At 37.2% G+C, this 24361-nt stretch overlaps 1 pseudogene; it reads left to right on the top strand.

Moving 5' to 3' along the window:
• Positions 1–1036: 1036 nt before the first annotated feature.
• Positions 1037–24361, top strand: LOC143554662 (zinc finger BED domain-containing protein RICESLEEPER 2-like; annotated as a pseudogene).

The following is a 24361-nucleotide window of genomic DNA, read 5'->3' as shown; positions in this document are numbered from 1 at the left end:
AACTTTATTAGACACTTTAATTATGTTTCACCCAACATGTAACATTAACATAACCTCAAATCGTTGTATTTGTATAAAAATAAAATTACTAAAGTTAATATAATATTGAAATGATGTAAATAACTGATCATGAAAACGATATTCTAGGTTTCCATATCCTAAATGATATTTGGAAAGCGATTATAGTGGAAAGGGGGGATTGAAACATATTTTTTGGTTTAACATTTTGAATGCTTTTAAATAAGTAATTTATCTTATAAGACATAATAAATTAAATATATTTAAATGTATAACAAAATATAAATCAAATCATAAAATATATGTTTCTGGAACATTTTTGTTTGAGTTATGAAAGAAAAATATTGAAAATTAAATATTGATCTTCTTGTTGATAACCATTTAGACTACATAAAAAAGTTATATAAATAAATGATAGATAATTCATATATTAAATCGTTATTCATATGGATTATAATTATAATATTCAACTTCAATGATTTAATGCTAAACACCAAGATATATATAATATGTATTCTTCATTTTGCAATATTTATATAAATTGTTTGGAGAAATTAAGAAAATACATATTTTCTTGAGTTCAAATACATATGAGAAAACTTTAAATTCAAATTTGAAACTAATCTTATGTAAAAAATTATGAACGACTGCTCCAATCCCAGTTTAAAACAAGTTATAGTTTACTATGATTTTAATAACCTATGATTTTTAAAATTTATTCTAATAGATCTACAACATCAATTTTGATATTTCCTCATTTTCTTATCTTTCATTATTAATGTTAATGAATGAATCAAATATGATTTACATTTAATAAAAATAAACTTGAATTCATATATTGAAATAACTTAAAATATAAGGATCATATAATTAAATGTTAAAAAAAGGATGAAGAGGGCTATGAGAGTGACAAGTGATAAAAATAGGTAGTTATTTATTAGAATAGATAGATAATTGTTTGCATTTGGATTTAATAATGAATTATAAAGAAGTGCTCCTTGTTTGTGATTTGTGAAACATGATAGAAGCTAAGGAGACAAAACAAGCTGAAAATGGCAACGACAATCATCTATGCTTTGCCCAACACAACAACTTTCATAAACATACTATGCATCGTGGTATTCATGGATCGGAGACGTCCAGAACTACTGTTTTAAGGAAAAACGACCTTGCGTTGATCAGTTACGAGGTTCTAAATGTCGATTTCACCTCAAAGGTACGAACCTAAGCACTTTCTTTGATATCTTTTTTGTATGAATAATTAATACCTCTAATATATAGGGGAATGTTAACGTACAAATGAAATTAATGTGCTAAACGTGAAAATCAAGTAGAGTAATTATGTAATTACATTATAGAGTAATTATCATAGAGTAATTATATAATTACTCTACTTGTATATATAATTACTTTACTTGATTTTCACGTTTAGCACGTTAATTTCATTTGTATTTGATCCAAACCCCTAATATATAATCTCATATCTTATTTATTTTAATAAATACAGGCAAATGATGACATTGAAAATGCTAGAGAGCCCTCTATTGCATCATTGTCTTCTTCAAGTGTTGTTGACATAGAGTTGACTCTAGGAGGCTCATATGCTTGTCTAAACGCTTGTGAGAATGATAAGAATGTTTATGTTTGAGCTTGGTCTTGTGTAAGAACTAATTAATAAATCTATGTTTTAATGTGTAATAACTAATAACTAATACCGATGTTTCATTTTGAACAACACGTTCAAAGCGCCTATTCTGCTACTAGAGTGATGAAGAAGAAATATGTTCGTCTAACTTCATCTTTTTTATTAGATCTAGTGATATATGATATTTTTCATTAAGAATGATCACATTTAAATTGTTCAAATCAATTTTTTTTTTTTTGAAAAGATTTGGAATGTGATGATTGATGTTAGGAGAACTACTTATATAATATCTTTTCATGTTTCCTAGAAACAAATTTTTTTATCAAATCAATTACCGTTTAATATCTAACAATTATTTATGTGTGTAGCGTATCTTACTAGTTACAACTAGAGGTGTATAAATAGGGTATTAGAAAAATCTGGGTTCGGGTATGGAACCGGGCTCGGGTAGGATCGGGTATTGAAAAATCAGGTATTAGTAAAAAGCGGGTCGGGTTCGGGTCCGGGTATTAGCTTGGAAAACCATACCCTATTACCGGGTCTAGGTCGGGTATTGAACCGGGTCTTCAATACCCGGGTATTTGAATACCCTATTTTCGGGTATTGAAAAAACCCGTTTTCTGGGTTTTGAATACACTATTTCCGGGTATAAAAAAATCTTTTTCTATAGTTTTATTCTGTCAACGGGCCTGCTTCGTTTTTTATCCTAACTCCATTTTTCTTTGCATACAAACTTCAAATTTCATTCAAACATATATAAACAACTAAACAATGATATAAAAACATATATTTTATGTGTTTTCAATTGTTGTTTGGTATATCAAAAAGTGTTGCTCTAAACAAGTATTTATATTATATATGTGTTTCAATAAAGATCCGTTGGATAACAACTAAAGATGGTTCGGGTATGAAAAAACCCGGGTTTCGAGTATTATTGGGTTTAAATCGGTACGGATTTTAACATTGAAAGTCATACCCTATCCGTACCCTACGGGTATGGGCGGGTTCGGGTATTAAAAACCCGGGTTTAAAAAAAACTTGTTCCGGGTTTTTTTTTTCGGGTCCGGTTTCGGGTTCGGGTTTTTTATGCACCTCTAGTTACAAATAATCATCAATCAATAATTAAATAATTGTGACAATAACACCATGTGTAGTGGGGCATTATTGGTGAGTCATAGCATCCCGGACGTCACCTCCACCCAATTTAACCAATCATGTTTTTTTTCATTTCATTTATATCTTTTATTTATACTAAAATATTTGAAAATAAATTTAAAAAATAACAATTGTGTAATGATCGAAAGAAGGGTTATGAGGCTTTATACCACTGAACATTATTTGTCGTAACATCCCTTTGCTGATGTGGCCGACATGTGCCTCATAACGACCCAAAGAGAGGTTAAAGACTACACATAGTCTAACAAATAACAAATTAAAGTAAGTAAAAAGTTTAATATATGGTGCATATAAAAACCAGTTTTACAGACCGAAACCGGTTCCTGTTTAAATAAAAACCGGTTTCTAACATGTACAACTAGGTGGTTATGGACTGTTTATGAGTTTTGGAACACCAAACTGGTTGTGAACCGGTTAAGTACACAGAAAAATTTTAGTTGGCTTTATTTAAACAAAGTTTTGGGCTTTGGATAGAAGATAGATGCCATCTTAGCCTTAATATATATATTTTTTAAAGATACTAAAAAAATAAAAATAGAGAGGAAACTCAATGAAGGTGTAAGAGCATTTATCACCTTCACCCAACCGCTGATTAGTGATTAGACTAAAACTGCATTACATTTTATCTCTTTTTCTTAATTAAATAATATTTTTATATATCTTACAATACTATTAAAACAATACAATATTTCACATGGCATTCAACTAGGGTGTCCACATCATTGTCAAGTCACCTATTTTCTTTCTTATTATTGTCAAATCATCTCAAAACCTTTTTTATTAAATCAAAAATACTTGGCGACGACGGGATTCGAACCCGGGTGTGAAACCAAGATAAATGTTTTAAGAAAATCCTCTCTAGCCATTCCACCATGCTCTAATGATGTCTTTCTCTAGAAAAAATAAACATACATATTTAGACATATAGTGTGGTGTACATGTGCTAAAAATGGAAAACTGAAAATTAATCCTTAAAAGGAAATGAATCCTATATATTCAATGCAATGCTTTAAAATCAATAAAAAATACAAAATCTTGAGAAAATAATAAACAAATAGATATCAACCCAAAAAAGAAAAAACTCATATTATATATAAAAATTTGTTATATATAGGGGAAGGTTATCGTACAAATGAAATTAACGTGCTAAACATTAGAATCAAGTAGAGTAATTATATATACAAGTAGAGTAATTATGTAATTACACCATAGAGTAATTACATAATTACTCTATGATGTAATTACATAATTACTCTACTTGTATATATAATTACTCTACTTGATTCTCATGTTTAGCACGTTAATTTCATTTGTATTTTATCGAAACCATATATATATACACACAGTATTATTTATTACGTCATCCGGGTCAATGTCCGGTCCGCCCTCCCGGGTCGATCCGACCTGTTACCCGGTAAGGAGTCTGGGTCGACATCCGGTCCGGGTCTAAAAACATTGCATACACCATATTTAAACCTTAAGATTTTCCAACCCTAATCATTTTAATATATATATATATATATATATATATATATATATATCTTTCGACTTATTACCTCCACCATCTCCTATATTTCGGTAATGTAGATGGGGATTAATCGTTATCCGATTAGGTTATATTTTATACTCTAATGGCCAACAATGTTACATGATTTTCCGGTAAGGTTATATCTTTTTCCAGTAAGGTTTTATATTTATTTTAATTGTTATATAATTTTGTTATAATCTCTTTAGGTTGTTTATCAAATTCCAAGATTGAATTGATATTTTGAAGTTATTACGGTTTTCCGGTAATGTTTTATTTGCTACTCTTTAGTCCGATTATCATATTATTTCTTATTACATTTACAATTGATTTTGTTTGTATTTATATTAGTTATTATAGATTTTCTTATAATCTCTTTAGGTTCTATATCAAAATCGAAGATACAATGGAGATTTTCCTTATTTCGTTTTTCCGGTAACGCGATTCAAATATTCTGGTTATCAATTAGAACATCAATTTTTCATTGGTTTACATAATTCAAATCTTTCCTAATTGGTAATTTATTTATTATGTGATATTAATATTAATATTTAATTTTCTCATTTCAGGTTATGTCCCCAACTTGATATAGCTAATTTTATGGATTGAGGATTTGTTGATAAGATGTATTACTTTTTGTTTAATATTGATGTATATTTTTGTTATTATTCATGTATTTATGTATTTTTCACAATTCATGTAATTTATTTGATTTTTATATAATCAATCATATATCGTTGTTGGTGAAAGTCCATTTAATATATTTTAATCATTTTGATTCATTTGAAATTTATATCATGGCCAATTAATTCACCAATGTCAACGCAATTTAAACATTATTATGCTTTCCAATATTATCGTGTTTTACACTTAATATGACATTTTAAAAACCGATTTTCATCACCATTTATATGAAGTTTACAAAAATATATTATATAGTTTGACTTTCATCAATTATTCAAAAACATAATTTTAATGAATTTGTCAATTTCATAATTTTTCAATATTCATGCCTTAAAAAAATTCTTTATAATAACCATTTCTAAATATTTAAAGTTATTATAAGTATCTCTATATTAGTTTGATTATAATTAATTAGTGAAATTAGTAGAATAAAAATTTACTGCTTCGATTTAACTTAATGCATTAACTAAAAGGTCTTTGAATCGAAATAAAACAAAAGTATAATTAAAAAATAATTTATAATAAAATATACATTTATTTATTTATTTATTAATGTTGAAATGAAACTCATGTTATTTCAATCAATAATTAACAATGACATTTATTTGGCTCGAATATCAGCCGTGTGTTTATCAATGACTACTTATTTAAAATTGAAGAATACAAAAATAGTTATGTAACAATTACTGTTTGTTTTTTTCTTCCTATATATTTTTATTAATATTTTTGAATATGTTACTTTTATTTAATAACAATATTTGTCATTTGCAGTTTGTTTGGATTGTTAAATGGTAATGATTTGAACATTCGGAAACCAATTCCATTGAGTTGTTGTCATCTCTTGATGAAGAGTTTTTGAAAGTAACATCTTTCTATAATATTTGCGAAATTTGCACAATAATCTTGGTAACTTGCTGCCTTGCTGGTTATATTTTTTAAATTTCCTATTAATCTCTTATACCCTATTGTATAAAGATTAATTAGTTTATTACTTTTGCCAGCCGAAAAGTAGGGCTGACAATTTATACACGAGACACGAATACACGACACGTACCTACACGACTTTAACAGGTAACAGGTAAGACCTTAACAGGTTTCGTGTACTAAACAGGTAGACACGAAATTACCTGTTAATTTTCGTGTCTAAACATGTATAATACCTGTTTACCTGTTAGGTACCTTAATACCTGGTTATTTTTAAAAATAAATAAATATATATAAAATAAATAAATATATATAAAATATATATAGTTATTGTAACTCATATTACCCTAACCCTAATTCTTCCTAACAACTTACATCCGTCACTCAATCACTTTCATTATCCTTTCACGGCCGGCCATCACCAAAACCCGTTGCCGGCCGTCCCTTTCACGCCGGCCATAACCCGTCGCTGCCATACTCTCTCCGGTCTCCACCCGTCGCGTCCAGCCGTCCATACTCTCTCGGCCTCCAGTTTCGTTCATCATTCTTGGTAAGTTATTCTATTATTGTTTTGTTCCGTTCATCATTCATTCAGGCTATTACTAAATCGATTCATCGTTCATTCTTCAGTTCCGTTCACCCGTCGCCTCCAGTTCCGTTCATCATTCATTCTTGGTAAGTTATTGTTTTGTTGCAATTCATCTCATAAATACTAAATCCATCTTTAGTTGGTCATTAATTCATATTATTGTTTTGTAGTTTGTACCAAAGGGTTTGCCAGTTTGGGTAAAAATATAAAATTCATCTTTAGGGTTGTTTTAGTTTAATTATTTTACTTATTTGGTTTTGAACTTTTGATTATAAAATCCATCTTTAGGGCTGTTTTAGTTTAATTATTTCACTTATTTGGTTTTGCTCACATTTGTTAGTATTTACTATTTAGGTAATTATAAGTGACCCACAAAAGAAGGTGGAAAAGGCGAAGGATAAGAAAGCCAAAACAACGGTTTGTTTGTTGATTCAACTATACTTATTTTGGTTCAAGTTTGGTTTTATTTTTGTGTAACTTTATGTATTTTTTTTCTTTAATCATTCTAGACGGGGAGTGATTCTGTCCAAATTGATTTAGAATATGACTTCTCGATGGATATGGATGTGGATGTGGATGATGAGGTTCACTTGGTGGATGAAGAAGATATAAACGATAGAAAATCAGGGTCAAAGAGAAAACAAAAAGAAAGAAAAGAGAGATCTCATGTGTGACATTACTTCATTAAACACACTAAGAAAAAAAATAGGAAAATGGACTCCAACCGAGTGCAGAAATGCCATCATGTCATGATATATGATAGTGGCCAAGGTACGGGTAATCATACGAAACACATAAAAAGCTGCTATGGTTGTAGTTATAAAGATGTTGGTCAAATGCTTCTAAATAGTGACATGAAGTTAAAGTCGTATTCTTTTTCTAACAATACGTTTCGTGAGATGATTATTGATGCTATTGTGATGCATGAATTACCTTTCCCATTTATTGAGTATAAGGCTTTTAGAGATTTGTTTGAGTATTTGCAACCCGATGTGAATATTCCCTCTAGAAATACCGTTAAATCTGATTTAGTGCAAAAGTTTAAGAGAGAAAAAGAAAAGATTAAAGTTATTCTTATGGAATCACCTGAGAGATTATGCTTAACTAGAGATTTATGGACTTCTATTACTACTAATGGGTATTTAGCAATTACAGTTCATTATATTGATAAACATTGGGTTCTGCAAAAGAGAGTTTTATCGTTTTCTTTCATGCCACCACCTCATACTGGTGTTTCCATATGTGAAAAGGTGTTTTCTATTCTAGTATAGTGGGGTATAGAAAAAAAATATTTAGTATGACGTTGGATAATGCATCTTCTAATGATGCTTTCATTAGGCTTCTAAGAGAACAGTTGAATACAAAAGCATCACTTGTTTCTAAGGGTGTTTTTTTTTTCACTTGAGATGTTGTGCTCATATTTTGAACTTGATTGTGCAAGATGGGTTAAAGTAAATTGATGATTGTGTTTACAAAGTAAGAGAGAGTATAAAGTATGTGAAAGGTTCACAACAAAGGAAGGAAAAGTTTTTGGAATGTGTTGAGTTGTGTTCAATCAAAAAACAAAAGGCGTTAAGGCAAGAGGTTGTTACAAGGTGGAATTCCACATATTTAATGCTTGATGGTGCTCTTTATTATCGATATGCATTTAGCCATTTAGAATTGAGTGATTCTAATTATAAGGAATGTCCAGTTGCATTAGAGTGGGATAGGATTCAAAAGATATGTTTGTTTCTTGAAGTATTTTATGATGTGACAAATGTTTTATCGGGTACCAAATATCCGACTGCAAACTTGTATTATTCACATATTTTTTTTGGCTTATTTGACTTTGTATGATGGGATGAATTCTGAAGATGAGTATATAAAGAATATGGCAAACTTGATGATGGGGAAGTTTCAGAAATATTGGTCAGATTTTAGTCTTACATTAGCCGTGGCTGTGGTGTTGGATCCTAGATACAAGTTGCATTTTATCGATTGGAGTTATTCAAAAGTTTATGGAGAGGGAATTAGTGAATATACATGATGGTCGGTTAATTTGTATATGTTTATTGTTTAGTTTTAACTGTTTATTCTAGAACTATCGATACTTCATACGTGTATTATTGGATTTCAGGTCACAGGCATTAAAGTACTCAATATGGACCTGTTGTGACACGGAATGAAGACCCGGAATGTCCAGCACGTGAAACGATGAAGTTTATAGAAGTTGTTGTAGCGGGACCTATCGTGGTACGTGATGGGCTTGCTGAGGGACCCATCACGTACCGCGATGGGTGGTTAAAATAACTTTGACTTTTTGGTCAATCACGATACACGATTGATCTTTGAAGACCCCATCGCGTACCGCGATGGGGGGTGTAGACGGGAAAATTAGGTTATATCTTATTATTCATCAACAAATAACCCTAACTCCGTTTTGACGAAGCAAAGACGATTCCAGCAGCTCCAACAGGCGATTTCCACCACCATAGCTTGTGCCAAGACCCTCCTCATGATCCATATCACCCGTATCGAAGATTTGATTATGTCTAGGCTCAGCTAATTTTCTAGAATCGCACCCGGGATGTATAGTTTGTAATCTTTACAGTTTTTCTCATGTGATTAGGAACACTTATGTATTATTATTGATGATTGATATATGATTATTGATGTTTGGTATTTCTGTGTGTTCGGTCGGTTTAGGTTTACGTTGGTCTGAACGATCTGTTACCGGTTGCTAGATAATTAGTCATATAACTGTTTGGTTAGATTGAATACGATAAACATACGATTGCCCTTAACTGAGTCACACTGCAAGGACTGTTTGATAACCAGTGCCGTGTGTAAAGTAATTGTTAATGTCTAAGGTTTTGTCTGATTGATCAGTTTTCAGTTAATCGTTAATAATTAATATGTTAGGTTGCATGAGATAACTGTTGGTTACTTACTTGAATTACAAGGTGTGATTTGCTTTGTTAACTGCTTAATACTCGTTTACTTGTTCGTTGCTTAATTCTCTAAATTTAACTTAATTGCTTGTGTGATCAGCAATAAACACTAGTTACTTCATAATAATTAAATGTGTACAAGAATTGCATTGACCACATACTCCTTGTGATACGATACCCTACTTGCTCTAACTATTTAGAATAATTAGGTTTTTGATTGACTCAAACGACGGTCATCAAAATGGCACCGTTGCAGGGGAGTTAGTGCGCTTAATGTTTTTCGTGTTATTTTATTTTTGTGTTTAATTTTAATTTTTGTCTTAGTTTTTAGTTTAAAATTTATTTTTTTATATTTTACGCGGGGTGTGTTGTTTGTGCAGATAACAGGTTTATGCACACCCGCTACTCAGGCAGACAGTCACCGTTAATTTTCGAGCCCGAAATCGAGAGAGTAGCTCGACAGAACCGAGTTCAGAACAGAAATTCAGAGATGGAAGATCAGAACCAGAACCAAAACCTGAACCATAATGAAAACCGTAACCAAAACGAAAACCAAAACCCACTTCCACAAAATAACGAGTTTCACCCAGATAACATACCTCCACCACCGAACTTCAATAAGCAGAACAACCAAAACAACTCAGCTCAAGCTTCCAGAACCCGAAACTGAAACCGAAACCAAAATCGAAACCTTGATCAGACAGAACCAGCAGTTCCACACAACACCCCTAACCGCAGAGTTCGGCTTAACCTGGATGATGCTATTCCTAGTATTCCGACAGATAATGAAGAAGAGGGGGAAGATAATAATGGGAACGAGGGTTTTGAGGTTGAAAACGAGGTAAGCCGGTGGGTTAGAAGAAATCGGGCAGTTGAGCCCGAGAATGAGGGTTTTGAGATGGAAAATGAGGGAAATCAGAATTGGGATGAAGAGGTGGAAGAGCCAGTGAATCGAAGACGGGTTGAAGCGGTTAACAGAAATGGTTTGGGTCAAAACAGAGTGAATCGGGTGGAAAGGCCCGAAAGAGTTCACCGTATTAAGGTTAACCGGGGCGGTTTGGTGAACCCCGGGGGGGATAAGAAGGAACTTTGTGCCCCCGGTTCAGGGTGTTAACAGTCGGTTCAAGTCGGCTATCTCAGATGGAGCATCCTCGTTGATCCCACAGGAACGAGTGTCGGGACAACAAACTTTTAAGTCCCGGCCATCATACATTAACATTGTTCCACATTTTCACGGGATGGCTTCGGAGGACCCGTATTCTCACTTGACCGATTTTTCGGCTATGTGCGGGTCGATTGGAGATGGTACGTTTGATCAGGATGAGGTCCGGTTGCGGTTATTCCAGTTTTCCATAAAAGACAAAGCAAATCTCTGGTTTAACTCGCTACCGACGAACAGTATCAGAAATTGGGCTGAGATGCAGCAAGTGTTTTTGAACGAGTCTTATTCGTATTCGAAGACGAGCGAGGCCCGCATGGAAATTCACAATTTTTCACAGTTATCGGGCGAATTATTCCATGAAGCTTTTACCAGGTATAAGGATATGATCAGAAAATGCCCACACCACCAGATTGAACTGTGGGAACTGGTAAAGTGCTTTGTTGATGGTTTAACATTCGAGGACCGAAAACATTTGAAGGCCTCGTGTAATGGTCAGCTGTTGAATCAACATGAGGAAGATGATTAGGATTTTTTGGAGTTTATGTGTGAAGATTCCAAGGCAGAAGCAGCAGCTGAATGACGAAGACGTGGTACTTCCTCCAGGTCAGTTAAGTCAGTCACGAGTGAGTATGAAAGAATTGCTGAGTTAGAACGTGAATTGGCTGGGTACAGAAAGGGTAAGAAGAAAGAAGTCGGGAAAGTTGGTATTAAATTCCCGGTTTGTGAAGATTGTGGTAAGCTCGGGCATAAGGCAGAAAATTGCCCCGAGTTTTATGATGACGAAGAGGATGGACCCGAGGAAGTTAATTATGCTTACGGGGATTCCAATGATCAAGGGTTGAATTCAAACACCTATCACCCGGGCCTGAGGAATCACCCGAACTTTCGTTACGGGAACGCATCTAAACAATTGAACCCGAACTTTTAGGGATCGAGCCAGAACAGGTCGCATGGTAATTACCGCCAGGGTGGTTATCAGCAGCAGCAAGGTTCGTATGATCAGAATCGGGGGTATAATAGAGACGGTAACCGGGGTGGAAATTCATCGGGTAATCAGGACCAGCAGAGGGGGTCCTCGGGAAATGCAGATGAGTCTGTGCACTCAAAGTTGGATGCATTGATGAATATTATGGTAGATCATAAGGCTGAAACGAAGAAATAGTTTGAGTTACATGATAAGTTAGCAGAGGCAATGTCAAAGCAGATTGGTCAGCTCACAGCAGATATGGTAAAGTTGCAAAAAGCGCAGGTCAACTCCCGTGCAATACTACAGTCAACCCGAACCATTACTGCTAAAGCTCCAAGAAGGGAAACAATGTGCACATCAACGCTGTAAGTCTTTTACCTCATTTTGAAATTTCTGTTGTTAAAGTTGATTCACCACCACAGTTTGTTGAGGGGGTGGTGGAAGATGTTAGTGGTGAGAGTGATTGTGTCGATCAAAATGAATCAATTTTTCAAAATGAATCAAATGCAAAAATATATGAAATGTCTTTTTGTGAAAATTGCACATGTGAAAAATGTTTAAATGGTAAATTGACCAACATGAGAGATGAGGAGGTGGTGAATAATACCACCTCAATCAAACTCCAAGACCCAGGAATGCCGCTTTTATCAATTCAAATTGGGAAATTTAAAACTGATCGGGCACTTCTAGATCTTGGAGCATGTGTTAGTATCATGTCTGGTAGTTTATATGATCAGTATGAATTTGGCCCATTAGAAAGGGTAAACACCACCGTGGTGTTGGCGGACCAAACTCATACACTTCCCCGGGGCATGGTGACTAATGTAATGGTTCAAGTGGAGGAATTTTTGTACCTAGTTGACTTTCTTGTACTTGACTATGCTAAACATGTGAATAATACACAACCATAAGTCATATTGGGTAGGCCATTCCTTGCCACATCACAGACGGTGATTAATTGTGCTAATGAGATACTGGAAATTAAGTGTGGAGATCGTGATAAACGGTTACCATTGTTTGAAAATGCTACTAACCATGTTGTTGACAAGTGTGAATCCTTGAGAAAGGATCACACAAAAGAGAAATGTTTTGCGACTAACGGGAATGAGCTAAGGATTAGCATGAATGTGAAAGGATGGAATGAGATGTTGCATGGAGTTAGAGTTGGTGAGGAAGCAACTACAAGAAAGGGAAAGAAGACGAAAAAGAAAGAGGTAAAGAAACTGCCAGAAGTAAATGAAAAATGGCAGGATCATGGCGTGCCAAAAGGTTGGAAGGAATCTCTTGAGGAGCGTGCATGTAACGAGAATGCTGCACGGGGCAGACCATACGCCCACCTTGAATGTCATAAAATTTTCAAAAGGGTGGTAATTGTAAATTTTGTATATTTTTAGTTTCTATTTTGTTTTAGTTTTTATATTACTAATTGTATTTTAAGCGTACCATCATAGCAAAAGCTAAGTGTGGGGATACCGCACGAGAAAAGTTGGGATTTTGATGCGTTCGGTAAAGTTTTTTTCCGACAACGAGGTTACAGTTAAACTATATACATAGGATAAGTAAGGTATCGTATCCACCACCCCCTCAACAAATTGGTGGTGGACCCCCAACCTTATTATCATATTTCTTACTATTACGTAAAATACTTACCTGGTTGACATGCTTTTTCGAACTTGAACTGTGATGATTAATATTCCTCTTTTGGATGCCATAAAACAAATTCCCGCCTATGCTAAGTACTTGAAGGAATTGTGTACACAGAAAATGAGTCATAAGATTCCTAAACAGATTGATTTTACCGATAGCGTGAGTGCAATTCTTTCGGGTGCCCTTCCACCCAAGCTACAAGATCCGGGAACGCCCATTATACCCATTCAAGCGGGTGATTTTAAAATGACTCGGGCGCTTTTAGATATTGGAGCTAGCATCAGTATTCTCCCGGACAGTTTATACGACCAGTACGATTTTGGCCCGCTTCGTGCGGCTGCTACCACGGTTGTCTTGGCTGAACAGACACCGAAACTGCCCCGAGGAATATTGACTGACATTATACTCAAGGTGCAAGACTTCTACTTTCCAGTTGACTTTTTAGTCCTCGATTATGTTTCGGGTGAGAGGACTAAACAACCTACGGTTATCCTCGGTAGACCATTTTTGGCTACCGCAAATGCCAACATTAATTGTAGAAAATGGTACTGTTGACATGGCATTCGATAACCGTAAGCTGAGAATTAATGTTTTCACACGTGGAGATAATTCTCCGGTCGACGACGAGTGTTTCATGGCCTATGTCATTGACGAGTGCATCCCGCTATACGACTCTGTCGTCAGCACATATGGCACAGCGGAGACGTGTTTTTTGTTTGACAGGTTACAGGTGGAGACAGCCGAATTGCTGGAAGAGGAGGAAAGTCAGATGGAGATCACAGCTGTGCGAGGAGACTGTCCACCATGGTCAGTTCAGGTGGAACCGCTTCCCGAGAAGATTGATACCGGGTTGAAACCGTCAATGCTGGAAGCACCGAAAGTCGAGCTGAAAGAGCTCCCAAAGCATTTAAAATATGCTTTTCTTGGTAAGAATAATACATTGCCTTTTATTATAGCTTCTAACTTATCTTTTGAACAGGAAAATGCTTTGATGGCGGTGCTGGTTGCGAATAAAGAGGCAATCGGGTGGACGATAGCGGATTTGAAGGGAATCAGTCCCTCAATTGTGATGCACAAAATTTTAACAGATCCGGCTGTCAAACCCGCGCACGATGCTCAACGGAGGTTGAACCTGAATAGGAGGGAAGTGGTGAAGAAGGAAGTGCTGAAATGGTTAGATGTTGGCATTATCTTTGCCATATCAGACAGCACGTGGGTGAGCCCGACACAGACAGTACCGAAAAAGGCGGGCATCCAAGTCGTTAAGGACGACTCAGGTAACGAAGTCGCCACCCGGCCGGTAACCGGGTGGCGCATTTGTATTGATTATCGTAAAATGAACGTGCAACATCAAAAGATCATTTTCCGCTTCCGTTTATCGATCAAATTGCTGAAAAGCTATCTGGTCAAAAATGTTATTGTTTTTTAGATGGGTATTCCGGGTATAACCAGATAGCTATTCATCCTGAAGATCAGGAAAATACCACGTTTACGTGCCCGTATGGCACATTCGCGTTTAGGCGAATTCCATTTGGGTTATGTAACACCCCCGCCACCTTTCAGAGGTGCATGATGAGTATCTTTTCAGATATGGTGGGGGAGTCTTTGGAAATTTTCATGGATGATTTTTTGATTTTCGGCACATCTTTCGAGTCATGCTTAAACCAACTCGAAAGGGTTTTGAAAAGACGTGTCGAAACGAACTTGGTTCTTAGTTGGGAAAAGAGCCATTTTATGGTCCTATTGGGCCATGTTGTGTCAAGTCGTGGGATCGAGGTGGACCGGGCTAAGGTCCAAGTCATTTGTACTCTACCTCATCCCACCAATGTCAAAGGCATTAGATCATTTCTGGGGCATGCCGGGTTTTATAGACGGTTTATTAAAGGTTTTAGTGACATTACCAAACCTTTATGTAATTTATTGCTTAAGGATGCCCAGTTTGATTTTAACGATGAATGTGCTAAGGCCTTTGACATTCTGAAATTGAAATTAGTTGAAGCCCCGATCTTGCAATCACCCGATTGGAGTTTACCTTTTGAAATAATGTGTGATGCAAGTGATTATGCGGTCGGGGCTGTTTTGGGTCAAGGGGCGGACAAGAAACCCGTTGCTATATACTACGCAAGTAAAACCCTCTCGGATGCTCAATTGAATTATACCACAACCGAGAAGGAGTTACTATTAGTAGTATATGCTCTAGATAAATTCCGTTCTTATATTTGGGGTAGTAAAGTTATTATATATTCTGACCATTCTGCTGTCAGGTACCTCATGGACAAAAAGGATGCAAAACCGAGGTTTATCAGATGGGTTTTGCTGTTGCAGGAATTTCATCTAGAGATTCGGGATAAAAAAGGGAGTGAAAATGTTGTTGCAGATCACTTGTCCTGAATTATGGTGGAAAATGGGGACACAGATGGGCCCATTAACGAGTCCTTCCCGGATGAGCATATTCTGGCAGTTTCACAAAATCCCTGGTTTGCTCATATTGTTAATTTTAAAGTTGCAGGTGATTTACCAGGCATTGGCCGAGGAGAAAGAAGAAACAGTTGATGTCCTAAGCTAAACAGTACATTTGGGACGATCCAGATTTGTTTAAAATCGGTGCAGATCAGACGATGCATACCGGAGGAGGATGTCAGATCGGTGTTGGAACACGCACATTCGTCTGCGTGTGGTGGTCAATTTAGTGGCCAGAAAACCGCTCGAAAAGTTTTAACGAGTGGTTTCTTTTGGCCTTCAGTGTTTAAGGATGCTCACGAGTTCGCGACACATTGTTTAAAGTGTCAACAACTCGGGAGTATTTCTAAGCGGGACGAGATGCCCTTGAACCCGATCCTAGTTGCTGACATTTTTGATGTCTGGGGGATCGACTTCATGGGCCCGTTTCCGAATTCACACGGTAATTTGTATATCCTAGTTGCCGTCGATTACGTTTCTAAATGGGTTGAAGCGATAGCCACTAGGACAAATGATCACATAGACGTTTGCAATTTTGTTCAAAGTAATATTTTTTCGAGATTTGGAGTCCCCCGAACCATCATAAGTGATGGGGGATCTCACTTTAAGAATTTTATATTCGGGAAATTGCTTAAACGATATGGTGTTGATCATAGGATTGCAACTCCTTACCATCCACAAACGAGTGGACAAGTTGAGGTTTCCAATAGGCAAATTAAACAAATTTTACAGAAAACCGTTCGAGCGGACCGAAAGGATTGGTCAACTAAGTTGACCTATGCCCTATGGGACTACCGAACCGCTTATAAAACGTCAATTGGAACCACTCCGTATAGACTTGTGTATGGAAATGATTGCCATTTACCGGTTGAAATTGTACAAAGAGCGTTTTGGGCTACTAAACGGGTTAATATGGATTATGATGATGCAGGTAAGGCGAGAAAGTTGGCTTTGTGCGAGATCGAGGAGTTGAGAGACGAGGCATACGATTGCACGTCGCGTACAAGGCAAAGATGAAAAAAGTTCATGATGCTAATATCCGGTTGAAGAATTTTGAAGTTGGTCAACGAGTGTGGTTGTACAACACAAGGATGAAGCTCTTCCCGGGTAAGTTAAAAAGTAAGTGGACGGGCCCGTATTTGATTGTAGGAGTCGGGAATCATGGTTAGTACGAGATTGAAGATTTTGATGATCATTTGCGACAAGTGGTAAATGGCTATAGACTGAAGCCATATTTGGAGATGAAGGACATACACGAGCTGGATGAGGAATCGGTGAATTTTATTGTGACTTCACTGATTTATGAAGATAACTGAGTTAGAGGCATTATCGAGCTGTAGACTTTAAATTCAGCGCTTACGGGAGGCAACCCGGGGTTTGTAAGTGTTTGTCCAGTTTGTTTTATGTTTATTGAGTCTTTTACTTAGTGTCGTCTCGAGTTTTGTGCAGTAAACGCCAAGTGTGGGGAAGTTCGTTGATGAGTTGGAAGATAGAGAAGTTTGGTAAGCATTGGTCAGAGTACACGTCTTTCTAGGTATGTAAAAGAGTTTTTGAATATTGGAACGTGTCCAGGGGTGTTGTCGGGATGCCGAAAGCTGCGTTTTGAAATTTTTTTTGATTCTGTTAAACAACCCATCGCGATACGCGATGGAGGTCAGGCATCTCTGGCTTATGACGTCATCGAGCATAATTTACCCCATCGCGTTACGCGATGGGGTGCAAACCCTAATTGAACTACAATTGGGTGGCGCTACGCGCTGCCACCCAATTGACCCATCGCGTACCGCGATGGGTCGTGGTTGACTCGAACCCGTTTTCTTTAATAAATACCTTATTCTTCTTTCTTCTTCCTACCGTCTTCCTTTCTCTCTCTTCTTCTCCGGCGAATCCTCTCCCTCACTACCACCATCACTCCACTAACCCCCGCTCCACCACCACCCTTCAACCACCACTCTTCTTACCTTCTCCACCATCATCCACACCCACCACCACTCACCGCCGCAACTCCACTACCACCGACCACCGCATCCACCTACTCCGGCGACCACCAGAACACCCACCACCACCATACTCGACCACCACCACACCCACACCCACCATCGCCGTTCACCACCGGACCACTCCCACCACCGTCATCCGATCACTACACAACCACTACCACCCATCCACCACTGCCGTAAACCACCACCCACAACCACGGTCCACCACACACTGCCGTTAATCTTATTATTATTCTCGCACACCGATATCGAGGTAACTGATTCTATATTATTTTTATTAGTATCATATGAGATTTTGTTGTTGTCGAGTTGTTTGGGGGGTTTGCATTGAACTGACTCTTGGGTAGCGAGTAGTTATTGCCGGGTTGTCGGGATGTTTATTGTCATTGGAATGTTGCTTGGTGTAATTCGAAAAGTTGTCGGGTTGGGTTAGTTTGACCGTTTAATCGGGATGTCGGTTTTTGTTGGCGAAAACGGGTTTTAAAGTTCAAAACGTAAAAATCATTATTTTATTATAAAATTAATGATAATGACGGATTGATATAAAACGTTTATGTTTGAACTTCATTTATTAATATTCTATTCATAAAACCCGATTTGTCATATCTTCTTTGTCGCCGACATGTTGAGTGTTGTTTCGGCACGTTTCTCGAGACAATTTATCAGTTTGTATGTTAGCTAGTTCAAGTCAATGGTTTGTTTTGTGTTTTGTCTTGTTTATTAGAGTCCGTTTGTTTATAGCGTCAGTTTGACAAGTGTCGAGTCGCATTTGTTTATGAGTTTGTTAATCGAGTTGTGGGCATGCCTTCCTTGTGTGAAATTAACGAGTTTGAATTGTTAATTGATTACCCGCCCGTACTCAATCTCCATTCGGGCGGGTTAATCTGGTTTTTCGAAATACGAATAGGGTGTCCCCGAATTTTTCGTCTTTATTTATTTTTATTTTTATATTTTATTAATATTTTAATAGTATTTTATTATGTGGGACGACCGCGACCGAAATGCTATACGGCCGTTGCCACATCGATCGTTGACATATCTAACTTACTTGCTTGATTTTGCAGATATGTCTGATGCGCCTGAGTCTTCACGGCACAAGAGACAGCGGACTGAGCCTCGCGTCATACGCTATGATAGCGAGGAGGTGCAGATTGTCCCTGGTATCGAGCCAGCGGATATTATGGGAGATGGACGTATTCCACATCAGGTCCTTCGATTATTTTTGACATCGGATGAGTATACGAGACTTTAGAGGATTCGACAGATGCAGCTACTTCGCCATCGTTCTTTTGACTGGACATTGCTGCACGATTTGGATGTTGGCATCCAGGTACGTGCCCTATTGACAGGTACGTGGGCAGCTGTGTTCGCGTGTGACTCGATTCCGTATGTTGAGCTCACACGTGAGTTTTATTCGACCTTCGACTTTACGCCCACGGATTTCAGTGAGCCACGCGCGGTATCCTTTTCACTGGGACGGAAGCTGTACGAGATGTATGTCCCCGATTTCGCAGTGACCACTGGATTTTATACGGCCCAGGAGGTTCAGTCGTCTGACTTCCTGCAGAGTATACATGGTTACACTACACATACTCAGACGCCCCGTGAGCACTGGCTCACGGAGACCCAGCTCGGCCTGTATTGGGCGGAGATCGCCCACGGGGCCCACTCTAGTGCTGTTGTGGAGTCGTCTATCAGGGACCCCCCGTCCATCGCTACATTCACAGGATCGTTGCCTGTACTCTTGTCGGCCGACATTCGGGACACGAGAAGTGCAACAACTTAGATCTGTTGTGTTTATATTCTATCATTGGCCAACGACCGGTCAATGTGGCGATGCTTCTGCTCACGTCATTTGCACGGGATCCTAGGCACGCTTAGCCTTAGGGCCTTATATTACGAGGATCGCCGAGTGACTTGGGGTATTTGAGCGTTATCCGGTCGGATATTTTACTGTGGGGCCAGCTACATGCGTTTTCGGACTACTGGAGGCTCGTCGGGCAGGGATCGTTGAGGAGCATGATCCACTAGCGTTGGTCCCGATCCGACAGGGTCCGCAGGCTCCACCACCAGAGGGATCTGAGGCTGCAGTTTCTCTACAGAGAGGTATTTCGACACGTCGGCAGTGTACTCCGACTCTGCACATCATGCTACCGCAGCAACAACATCCACTCAGACAGCCACCACCTTCTTCATCACGCCAGCCGCAGCAGCCCGTCACATTGGCTATGATATATCAGCGGCAGTTGGAGATACAGGAGGAGCAGAGGGCACAGCGGGCCCGGTATGATGAGTATTTTCGTTTGTTGTTTATTGCTTCACAGGTACCGCTCTCACAGTCATTGATCATTACAGTGGAGCAACCAGTGGATCCGCAGGACGACGCAGCTGATGATCCACCAGCACAGTAGCTTTTTTGTTACCCTTTTTCACTTTATTTTGTTTTTATTAGTATCATGGTCTGTATTGTATTATATTATATTTTGGGGAATCATGTATGGGTAACTGGTTGGGTGATTATGTATATATATCTTTTGATTGCTGCTGTGTTTGTTTATCTGTATATTTTGTTGTAATCGAACTTTGTGGGTGTAGTTCACTATAAACCCTCATGAGACCCCACTCGTCCTCCCGGGCTACCGGGGGGTTTACAGCGCTTGTTTCATACGCTAAATGCAATCGTGATTCCTACGAAAGTGAGTTAGGTCTTTTAACGTTTTTAGCTAATTTAACAGAATTTATTATAAAACAACTTAATTTGGCTCGGTAAGTATTTTAATAAAATAAACAAATATTTATTTTCATAACTCTTAAAAGACCTATGTCTTACACTTGTGAGAAGCTTGCTTCTACACATCTCGAGATGTTGCAGGTTCGGTTGTCATTTTGGTAATTGGATGAGACGAGAGTATGGGTGTTTATGAGAGTTCACGAGCTGACTGGTCCTTCTCTAGTCCCGTTGATATCAGGTGATTTCAGTTTCATAATTTATTTTGTTTTTATTACTTTAAACGTTAAAAGTGTAATTGTATGATTGTTAGTTGAACCGCCACATTTGAGCCCCGAATTTTTAAAAATTGCTTAATAGTCAAAAAGTCAATTTCAACCCCGTTCCTCAAATATTCATTAATCGTTTTATCTATTTTAACTTTGAGGACAATGTTAAGTATTCTTACATTGAGGACAATGTAAACCTCAAGTGTGGGGATGGGGGAAATTTGAAAATTTTTTAGCCCGATAGTACCTCGAAAAGTGTTCAGAAACCAAAGTTGTTAATTGTTAATTATTGCCATTAATGCCAAGTCATAGGTTTCTGGTCATGGTTGGTTTGTCAGCTTCTCATTAGTCTTACTCACAAATGTTTTTATAACGAGAAGTTGAAAATATGGTCGTTTAGGCGGGGATGACGAGTCATGGGGACAGGTACACATGTTTATATCGTCAACCCTATTCCTCCGGTACGTGTGTGAGTTGACCCAAATATATATAATACACATATAATATATAGTACACACATGTCCTTTGAGTGATTTCACTGATGTTCATGGATTACGGGATCGTAGTTGGCAAAATGCAAAAGTGATAGAGGCAATTAGGTTAAGCCTCGTCTGGATGAGCGTGAGTGTGGGTACTGGGGGGGTTGGGGCCTCATACATTATACATATAAGGATGGTTAATGTGAGGGGCGGGGGGTTGGGTCACTTAGAAAACATTTCTTGGACTTATTTTTCATTTGTTTAACCCTTACATTATGTTACGAGATGATCCGGCTTACTAGGTTTATTTATAATTGTAATTGTATTTGTTCCATTATTAAGCATCACATTATTATGCTTAAAAAAAGATGTCTGTTTCTATTCAGTATGTATTCAGTAGTTCGTTGAGTTCGTTTATGATAAAAAAAAATTTAAATCAGTTTGTATGATAGTTTGCTTATTTAGAAGTGTTATAATAAGTCAGTCAATTTGTATAGTAGTTTTCGTTTATTTAGATGCTTTGTAATAAGCCAGGTCAGATCGTTTGAGCTACTTAAATATTTCCCTTCCATACCCTTACACATGGCCCCGCACAACCCTTTTAAGACCTCTTGATTTGCATTTGTGTCAAAGCAATTTGATGGATGAATATATGCTTATGAGTGATACTGAGATCAGAGTGATACTGACACATCTTTTGCTAGTTCATATATTAAACCGAGAGGAGAGATGTTATATTACGAGGGGTATAAGCATGTGTGCCTTAACCGGAAACAAAGTACACTTGTCTGGGCGGCTCTATTGTTTTATTATAGCACTTAACCGTATTTGTGAGATGTCAATCTAAAAACAGTGTCAGTCTGGGAAACTGGGTATGACCATAAACCTTACTAGTATTAATGGCGATAATCTACATACCTATGATGGAGGTTGATGTTTGCTTTAGAGTTTTGCTTGAGGGCAAGCAAAAGATAAGTGTGGGGATGTGATGGTCGGTTAATTTGTATATGTTTTAGTTCGTTTATTGTTTTGTTTTAACTGTTTATTCTAGAACTATCGATACTTCATACGTGTATTATTGGATTTTATGTCATAGGCGTTAAAGTACTCAATATGGACCTGTTGTGACACGAAATGAAGACCGGGGATGTCCAGCACGCGAAACGATGAAGTTTATAGAAGTTGTTGTAGCAGGACCCATCGCGGTACTCGATGGGCTTGCTGAGGGACCCATTGCGTACCGCGATGGGTGGTTAAAATAACTTTGACTTTTTGGTCAATCGCGATACGCGATTGACCTTTGAAGACCCCATCGCATACCGCGATGGTGGGTGCAGACGGGAAAATTAGGTTATATCTTATTATTCATCAACAAATAACCCTAACTCCGTTTTGACGAAGCAAAGGCGATTCCAGCAGCTCCAAGAGGCGATTTCCACCACCATAGCTTGTGCCAAGACCCTCCGCATGATCCATATCACCCGTATCGAAGATTTGATGATGTCTAGGCTCGGCTAATTTCCTAGAATCGCACCCGGGATGTATAGTTTGTAATCTTTACAGTTTTTCTCATGTGATTAAGAACACTTGTGTATTATTATTGATGATTGATATATGATTATTGATGTTTGGTATTTCTGTGTGTTCGGTCGGTTTAGGTTTACGTTGGTCTGAACGATTTGTTACCAGTTTGCTAGATAATTAGTCATATAACTGGTTGGTTAAATTGAATACGATAAAACATACGATTTCCCTTAATTGAGTCACACTGGCAAGGACTGTTTGATAACCAGTGCCGTGTGTAAAGTAATTGATGATGTCTAAGGTTTTGTCTGATTGATCAGTTTTCAGTTAATCGTTAATAATTAATCTGTTAGGTTGCATGAGATAACTGTTGGTTGCTTACTTGAATTTCCGGGTGTGATTTGTTTTGTTAACTGCTTAATACTCGTTTACTTGTTCGTTGCTTAGTTCTCTAAATTTACTTAAATTGCTTGTGTGATCAGCACTAAACACTAGTTACTTCATAATAATTAAATCTGTACACGAATTGCATTGACCACATACTCCTTGTGATACGATACCCTACTATTTAGAATAATTAGTTTTTGATTGACTCAAACGACGGTCATCAATACACATGTTTGATCAGTTATTGCATTCTACTTTTCATGAATACGCCATTGCCTTGTTAAATGAGGGTGAGGACACAAGGGATGAGTCAACACCTACTTCAGATGGTAGCAAAGGTGTTAAGGACACACGTGGTGTTTCAACATGTGGTGCAAGTTCAAGACTTAAGGTAATTTTTATGTTTGTTCATTTATTTGTTTTATGTATACTACCTTTTAATTATTAACTAAATAATTTTTTTATTAATATGTTTAAGGATTTTGATAAATTTCAAAGTAAAGATTTTACAACTAACCAAAAGTCAGAATTGCAATTGTACTTAGAGGAGTCAACAGTTGATAGGAACTTACCACTTGATGTGTTGGCTTTTTGGAAAGCCAGTGAGTTTAGATATCCCATACTAGCTAGGATGGCAAGAGACTCTTTGACTATTCCGGTATCTACTGTGTCATCGGAGTCGACATTTAGTTCAAGTGGAAGAGTGATTACCGAACATTGAAGTTCACTTAGTAAAGCTACCGTTGAGGCTCTAATATGCATAAAAGATTGGTTACATGGAGAATTTTGTAATGTCCATCTTTTGATTTTTATAAGTTTTATACATGATATTATATTAATTTTATAATGTATATGTTTGCTTGTACTTTGTAAGTTCTAACAAAGTTAGTGTGGAAGAGCTTACTGAAGATATAATGTCGCTTGACATTAGTTGTGAATCAAATGCTTCAAACTCGATGAACAATCCTAAGGTACCAACTCCAAATGCTTCAAGTAGTGTTGCTCGCTAAAAACAATGAACAATCCTAAGGTACTTCACTCTAAAACTTTCTAATAATGTTACTTGATAAAACTATATGAATATGTCCAATTGTCCATGATTAATATGACTAATTGACTATACTTATTTTATGTGTAGGTTTGATTGCTTGGAATTGAAGATTTGAGAAGAAAGACCAATTGGAACTTGGAAGCTTGGAACTTGATATTGTTTTCAATATATGTTTTGATTAGAATTCTATGTG

Source organism: Bidens hawaiensis, unplaced genomic scaffold (assembly GCF_021521415.1).
Source record: "Bidens hawaiensis isolate Kalapana, Puna unplaced genomic scaffold, B.hawaiensis_p1.1 tig00017777_1, whole genome shotgun sequence".
Taxonomy (NCBI): Eukaryota; Viridiplantae; Streptophyta; class Magnoliopsida; order Asterales; family Asteraceae; genus Bidens; species Bidens hawaiensis.
Note: the sequence above shows the minus strand (reverse complement) of the source record. Positions and strands in the feature narration are given on the sequence as shown.